The sequence below is a fragment of the Papilio xuthus genome, unplaced genomic scaffold (assembly GCF_000836235.2).
Source record: "Papilio xuthus unplaced genomic scaffold, Pxut_1.1 DF827542.1, whole genome shotgun sequence".
Lineage (NCBI taxonomy): Eukaryota > Metazoa > Arthropoda > Insecta > Lepidoptera > Papilionidae > Papilio > Papilio xuthus.
The window spans coordinates 4,248,006-4,257,064 of NW_013531107.1; positions in this window are offsets into that span (position 1 = coordinate 4,248,006).

The following is a 9,059-nucleotide window of genomic DNA, read 5'->3' on the forward strand; positions in this document are numbered from 1 at the left end:
TGTTGTAATAACAACATGAAGTGAGGTTTACTCGGATTGAATACGGTATTATAATGAAATGATTCATATTTAAGTGAGTCCTCCCCTACGTAATTCGACGGCGTCAGGGTTCGAAAGCGATTTTTCTTATTGTAGTCACGTTTTGACTTCCTCTTTATTTCGTTCTTTAATTTGGTTTGTTGACTTTCCATTCATTTTTATCGTTGTAAATCATGTTTTTAATAATTTTTTTAACTTTTTTTTTATTTGTAGCACTATTATATATATCAAATGTCTAAATAAGTTGTCTCGTTAATAACCATAGAAAAAAGGTTTTTAAATATGTGGTAAAATTAAGTAATGATTTGATTTTATTAAACTAGTAACTACAGATAAATAGTACAGGAAGCGTACATATACGACACGATGATTAGAAATATATAAAAACTTAAGCCGCAGCTATAAAAGGACAAACAAATCTGCATTCAGTTCCCAGGGCGCTCAGAAATCTGGGATGAACCGATTGCGAAGATAACGCGATAACTGTCCAGTAATGGCGGAAATATCATCTTAATGTGTACGTAATGGGTGGGCACGTGTCTGCCGCGTGGCCGCCGCGCCGCCTTGTTTGTGCTCGGGGATTTACCGGGATTAGCACTTTACTCCCCGACTGTACTCGAGCCTAGTGTTGCCCGATCTTTTAATTACTGATTGATCCTATGATACTGTAAGATAATAAATTAAACTATTAGATTTATGTATGTAACTGTTAAGATTTTCGTAAAAGATGCTATTTTGTGGCCGAAGCAATAAATAATAATTTTAAAGTATAATGCTTCGAATAGTGTTTTATATACTGACATATATATGTCAGTGTAAGAAAACGTGATACCAATTATTATATAAATATTTATATAATAATTGGTATCACGTTTTCTTTATGTATAAATTTTCATTTCAGTCTATTACAATTTGATATAAAAGTTTTACGTATTCACATAGGCAAAGGTTGGGCAAATAGTTTGATGCAGATGAAAACGATAAAAGGTCGCGATCAAACGAATAGAGACGGATTGGACACAATTTTGATGGTCGATAACTAAACGAAATAGTCTGGATGGTGTATGCAAAAGGGAAAAATCAAATTAAGGATTTAGATTTAGTGGGTTTCGTGTTAGAAATAAAAACTAAAATTATGAAAGCAATGTCTTCAATTATTTTATACATGAAAGTCCATCAAGCTTCAAGAAATATCACTACAAATAATTTTTGTAAAGAAACTTATATGGATGGTTGGAGTAGAAAATAATGAAAAACTTTTATACCTAAATTCTAACTTTAAGTACGAGTTTAAGGCGCACGAGTACTTGGGTTTTACATAACCTTATAGGTCAAAACAATTACGTCAACGTTAATCAATATACACATTTGTAAGCCAGAGTCGAATTAAATAGTCTTGCATAAACCTATCCTTTGCAAACCAAACTAGAATAGTGAACAGAGGACAGTACACATTCGCGGTTCGAGCTTGTTTCAGCAAAACCTGCGCGATTCAATTTTATTTTATGCTCCGGACGTTGTGTGAGATGGTTCCGAACGCCCGCACTTTCACATATGCAAATATACCTTTTCCGACAATAATAGTATTTACAAATATTTTTAATCCATCATTATATTCGTACTAATTTGTAGCTGATGTGTTCTTACAGACTATGTTTTACATCTATGCCAAATTTTAGTTAGATCTGTACAGCCGTTCTGTAGATACCTTCAAACAAACAATCCATCCAATCATTTGCAATTATATTAGTAAAATTAACTCAATCTTAGTAATTAATGGTGATTTATTAATATTTTTCAGATAGCATGGCTCTTTATTCAAGGAACAAAAATAATGAATACGAACGTAATTAAAAATTTAATTTCTTACGTTAACTACATGAAGTATGTGCCGTAGTGATATACCCTAAAACAAGTCGGATAAAGAAGTAACAAATTTTAAAGTATAGGAACTTTTATTTTCCCTTAATTTACATCGTCTTCAAGTTAATCCAATTTAAGTTATTGTATAGATAAAATTCAATATTAAAATAGATTACGTTTACACATACCTTTAAAAAGACACCCCACTTCATTGCGTATTCTACAAAAAAATAATAGTGCTTTTGGGTATATATCATCATAAAAATAAACAAAATGGCCGATATTATATCGCGGCGCGGTCCCGGGGCGATGAAAAATAAATAAAAACGAGAGGCGGGGAAAGCGCGCCGGGAAAAATGAAAAGTCGCTTAGTGCTTAAACCCTGATATCTATATACAAACGTATATAATACATAAAAATATATGTTATATAATTCACTAGCTGTCGCCCGCGACTTTGTTCGCGAGGAATTAAAAAAAAACTTAATTAGTAGCCTATGTATTCCTTCAGACTATGTTTTACGTCTATCCCAAATTTTAGCAGTGTACGTTCAGCCGTTCTGAAGATACCTTCAAACAAACATCTATCCATCCATATAAACTTTCGCATTTATGATATTAGCAAGATTTTTCAAACCAAATTTTAAGTAAACGCATTAAATAATTTAACCTTTTGGTCTTAGTGTCTCTTTTATAGACGTAGTTGTATTTATTTCAAGTTTGTTCTTATGTTCTATTTAAGCTTCTGTTTGTCTTTTAAAAAAAATGTTATAAAAATAACACATTGCAATAAAAGTATTCGAAATTCTTTAATGTTGTCTATGGGCCAGCAAAAATAAAATACGATCACTAATGACATCGCCCAGTACTCTATGGCCCAGACGCGCCGTAAATCCGTAGCGGCGGCCATATTTCATAATTTGCGCGCGCTTTTCTCTTTTATATATAATTTTTTTTACGTCTCTACACAGCCGTGACGTCTTTACGGGGATTTGTGCGCGTTCTAAATTATAAGGGGCGATATTTGGTGAATTGTTGGTATTTTAGATTTACCAAATATTTTTTTATTATTTTATAAAGTAATTAACACATATTATATGTTTTTAAAAATGGATAAAATAATATTGAAATGTAAAAAAAAAGTTTTGCAAATGTCTTTGTATGCATTGTCTAGTTATATTTAGTCAGTTAACAAATATGAAATTCAAATTAAGTCTGTAATTATTTATTTCATGCGTCATATTTCGATAGTAATTTAACCCTTGATTTGCGACATTGTATTTAAAACCAGCTCTAACAATGTGCGGTGAGGGAGCGCCGTGTTTTGGCAGATGTGCCAACAAGTCTTGATCGTTTGTGAAAGCCGACTGATAACATTTAAAAGTTGTTCATTATTTAGATATGTTTCGACAATTGTAATATGACCAAAACGATTTAATTTTAATGCAGTACTAAATTCTATTCCGTACTTACATTATCATGAAATGTTATGTCGTCTTAATTGTATGCAGTTTAAACTGGGTAAAGGAGAATCCAAGGGATCCTATTATTTTTCTCGCATATAGAGGTTTCTCTTTTACCTGAATTTCTCGCTCATGGAGGTACGCCAGGTTCGGACAATGTCTTGCACATCCAGTTCTCGGTTATCCAGGTTCGACTGTAGTCTGTTTCTGTTCGACAGTTGTATTCGTTGTATTTTTTGTCTACTTAATCCTATTTCTATATTATGACAAAAGACAGAATGATATTTACTAAAATAAGACAGGCTAAAGAACTAATTTGTTCCAGAATTTTTCTTAGTTGTTTTATTTGCGTTCTTTTTTTGTGTAGTCATGCACAAAATATAATACGCCTTGCACCATCTACATCGTAGGGAGAATTATAGAATCAGTACAGGAAATAAGACAAATTTTATCTATAGTAAACAATTTACGCGTTCAAAAGATGCATTGTACGCTAGATTTAGTTACAAGTTGTGATCGTAATATAATATTGGTGATATTATCTGTCGACAGGATGACAACATGATAAATGAAATAACCAAAAAAAGATAACAGATAAGAATAATTGAAACATGTGTCGCCGCGGCTGTCACCGCACTTTTCGGCAATCATAGAGTCCGTTATCTTTATTTGGCGCCAATAAAAGCTCGATGGTTGACACCTGTCACTCTTGATACTCAAAACTGTGATCATAAAAAAGGTTTTAATGTAATCTTTTTAATATTTGGGGTCAAAAAAGTTTAGATATATATGGCATTTAATTTTCGAATATTTTGTTACATGCCTTTATGTTCAAATGACTTGGAATTAGACATATAGTCAATTAAAGAAATCTAGCCTGATGAGAGACGCGCTACTATCGTGGTAAGTTTTGTCAGATAAACCAATATAGTCATAGAAAATTAGAAAGCGATATAAATGAAAAACATGACATGATAGCTCCGATGTAAAAAGGATCTTGTGACACTTTTTTGACATTGTGAATAAGGCGCTATTGAGCTATCACACAATTTGAGTTGTGCCCACCTGGTCAGATATCCATGTCTTATCAAACAGACCAATAAACAGATCTCTGTTCAATATTATTAAACAATATTTATAGTTGTAGCCACTTACATTGGTTTACATCGACATGATAACGAGGTACATCCCTAGTGCGTCTCCGGAGACCGCGTCCCGCGCGAGCCATAACCTTAACTAGCACATCTGTCCTCTCACACAACTCATGCACTTGTATACCAATAACACATGTAATTATTTTGCTTAATGAAAAGAAGAGACATTAAGTGTTAAAAGAGAGGTATAGATATCGATTAAGTTTTTTAAAAAAATCGTAAATATCGTTTTTTACTTAGGAAGTCGAAGGCTTTGGGCACTTGACTTGTAACCTGCAGGTCCTGGTTTTGAAATTCGCCATGTACCAATGTGTTTTTCGATTTACATATATACATTTATCCGACGTTCATACTATGAAGGAAAACATCGTGATTCAATTTGCACATACATATGTATCTGCAAAGAAATTTAAAGATATATTTGAAGTCAACTGGGCCAGCGTGGTTGAATATGACCTAGTAAAGCCTAACTTAGAGTAGGCTCCGAGCTCCTCAGTGGGGACGTGTAGTGAGCTGATGATGATGACTTGGTTAGAAAACATGCATTTTGAAGGTAATTATAGGTTTTTATATAAGTACTTCGGTAGTGAAAGCTCTTGATGATTGCGTATTTTGATCACTAATCTTTTACATTCAGTTCTGTGAGAAAAATCATATTAAAATGACCAATATTTTATTTTTACGGCCCATAATTTGCCTTCGACAGATTTAAAACAGCTGAAAGCATTATTTCCAACACTTGTACCAGAAAGGTATAAATCTTTGCCAACAAGAGCATATAGACTGAGCCGTGAACGTCTGTAATTTCCAAGCTTCAATTCGTAGTCATAAAGCGAGTCAACTTTACGGAGTCAATATAATTGGTAGTGTTTAAAGTGAAGGCAAATAATTAGTCCCCGCACCGCGTCGCTCGGCCCACGGCCGGACGATGTCATTTTCTCTATTTACACAACTGAAAGTCGGGGTGTTATTCTGTTATTTCTATACCGTACCTTAACTAGTAACAATCTAAATGATTTTATTCAAAAGCGAAACTATGTCTTCTCTGTGGCAGGTTGAGTTATCATAGTAAACTAGCTTAGGAAAAAGAGAATGACGATAGACAAATTAAATAGAATTATTCATGTATTTCGGTCTAACACATTGTCTAGTTTATGTTTTGAGTGAATTATTCTCCCTTTAGTCTTCCTTCCTTCAAGCGATGTAACTATCTAGTTATATATCGTTCGGATTTAGGAATTCTGTTAACTAAAATTTTACTAAACACTACTTTGGACACAACTTTCAAACTCCAATTAGATGCAGCTTACTGTTGTCGATAAATTATGTTGTATTAAACCACAATTTAAATTAAATTCTTATAAAAAATATTGTCTAAAAGAAAAAATATTTTTCGTGATGTGAAACAAGTCAGTTTTCAGAATACAGGTCCTGGAGTGTGGCCACGTAGCCTCCATCCCCCAGCCAACCCGCCACCCTGCGGGGGAAGCTATTAAGCCAAGCCAAAACTAATTTAAATTAAATCCTAGTGAATTACCCGAGGAGGAAATTGTCGAGCGCACCCTCGATGCTCTCAGAGATGTAATGTCGCGCACTAAATGTTTATGACTTAAAAAATATTTAACCTAAAAATGTAGTTGTGAAATAGACTGATAATTTAAATTTTTAATACACTAAGTATATGTTTACTGTAGTCAATATGAAGAAAATTATTAGTATTAAAGAATATCTGGTGAGATTACGAGTGTATGTGTTGAGATATGATTAATTGCGATTTTATTCGATTTTGATTGCGATGAATAAAAAAAATACATTAATTTTAAAATGTTGTTTTGTTGCCTGTTGCCAATTTTTTTTTTAAGATTCATCCACTAAACAGATTTCTGATTCTGTTTAGAATAACACAGATGGAGATAAATAAGGATAAAATTGCGTAATGAAAAAAAAAGGATAGTGTACACAAACTCGTAGTACGCAAGACTAACTGCTTGGGAAGCATCATCTATCAGTTTTTTTGTAACTAAAAATGATTAAAATTGTAATAATTCAATGAATAAATTACTTTATTCAATCTACTCGTTATGCGTTGATTTGCTGAAGTATTTTTTGCTTGTTGAAGGACAACATCAAAACATATTTTTGCTAAAGACTTTTGTCATCGACTGTACCTCCTATATTGCTTGCTGGCGGCGTAGCCGGGCTCGGGGCGCCGTTATATGTACCATTTGAATATTATCTAACCCTGCCCCCTCCCCTTGCCACCCCCGCGCCCGCCGCAAGAGTTTAGACACAACTGTGAGGCCTCAGAGCCTTAATTAATGCAAATTTCAGCGCTAACAAGATTATGAATCCCCGCTTTTTGAGCGCACATTTACTTGAGTGGCAGTATCCGGGGGTAGAGCTCGGGACTTGTACATGTTAAGCGTCAGGTGCTTATGACTTTGTAAGTTATGCTAATTTATATAGTAAGTAGCGTTTTGTTGAGTGCAAAACTTGTGTTTATGCCCCTACTTAAATACTGGAATTAACGACATGTAAATAACAATGTTAAACATTATATTTAGTTAAAGTTATTTTAGAATCCTGTAGAAAAATTTAATTTATTTAGTCTTCAATACTGCCGTAGTCAGACTTAGTTTATTAGGGACTGAGGAATACCCTTAGGATAAATTTAGTACGAGACATTAAGAGCCGCTTGAGTGACCATTTAACTTAGCTCAAGTAACATTGAATTAATGACGATTACGTAACATTTTTTTCTAAGTGATTATTTTCGTGTTTGGGAAAGGATTCGTCGTTTGCCAAATCCATTTAACCCCAACCCGTTCCCAGGCGGGGCGTGACGTCACATTCATCCATCATCGCGACGTTTTCTATTTTAATTTTAAATCAATTGGAGTCGCGCGTGTCCGTCATCCATCTTGTGTTATCGATAAACAAGAGGAAAAACCAACTTGACATTTCAATACACAGAGGAAATTGGATTTTCTCAATTAACTAACTGCTACACTTACTGAGAATTTCTGAGACTAAAATATCAGTTTAAAACATATCCTCATCCATGTCATTATCTTTGACAAAACTATGATAACAATTTAAACGGAGATTATGATCTTAGAAACTCATAGTTAGTCCATAAATGTTTATTTATGCAGTATTTTAACGAAGATTTCCTGCACTTTATAAGGTATGCTCTATAAGTGACCATTTAATAATATATTCAATTTTGAAACACTAAAGACACTGTTTTTTTTTAATATTAGCAGATTTTTTCGTAAATTTACTAATATTTCTTTTACCATTTCAACTAAGCTCTAGGCTTGTGCTAGGATATGGTTTACGACAATGGGATTCGAACCCCCGACCCCGTGATCAGAAATCCGTATCCTTAACCATTAGGCTATCGACGCTTAATACTGTTTAAAACTTGTCTTTAGATCATATGATTACTGATGTACTGACTTCACGAACTTGTTAAAATTCCCTCAAGGTAGGGGAGAGCATCAATAAAACAACTAAAACGGGCCATTCCTGCACAGACAATACATAATGCGATCGCAGTGTAAGCCGACACTAATGAGGAGTAACGGCGGGCGCGTGCATAGCCCGCCTTATCACGACAGAGACGAAATACTACATTAAACGTGTTAGAAAGAGAAGAAAAACATCTAAACTGAATTGAAGATGGATGCTACGTAAGCGATATGGTTTTTCAAAATCAAATAGAACACATTTTCTTTTTTGGATGCGAAAATTGTGCCAGAAATTGTCGAAGATTTTATTGTTTGCCCAGAGAGAAGGTTTTATTGTTAAGGTATAGTTACTTATTTATATATGTACTTATATGCAAAATTAGTTCCTATCTAGTATCTGATTAAGAGTAGGCACCGCATCTGCAGTTATAGATGTCTATGGGCAGCGGTCGCATCGCTATTTCGGCGAATTAAAGTGGCCACTTGCTACCTTATATTATAAAAAATCTAATAACTATATTATGTATTAGAATCTAGTATCGTCGAAGGATTTTTAGTGACGCGTTATAGACCTACTAATTACCCCATTGAACTTTACTGTGCAACCAATACCTAATATTTCTCGTTTCATTTTCTTATAAATGTAAACTTAAATTCCTTGTGTTCTGAAAAAATCAAAACATTGCGTAATTTCATATCAAGTGACATTAATATGTCTCATCTTATTGTAAACATTCCTTTGAAAAATGCTACCTGAAAAATCCAATCCCGAAAACCCTCATTAAGCGCGCACTAATTAAAATGTAATTAAATTCGCGAGAGAAAAAGAGAGCGCGACATTTAACTGATACTAATAAGATCGTCAAACAATTACGTGGCCCTTTCGGGTGCGAGCGGGAGGGCAGCACTCCCCCTCTAGCTCCGTCCCTTACCGGCGGGCGCTCTCTATTTAACTTTTAATTTATACTCATTCCTTTATATCTTTTATTGCCTTACCCATCGCGGCTCCTAATGCGCCCGAGGTGCTCCTCGCACTAATTAAATTCATGCAACACTAAGCTTTCCGAA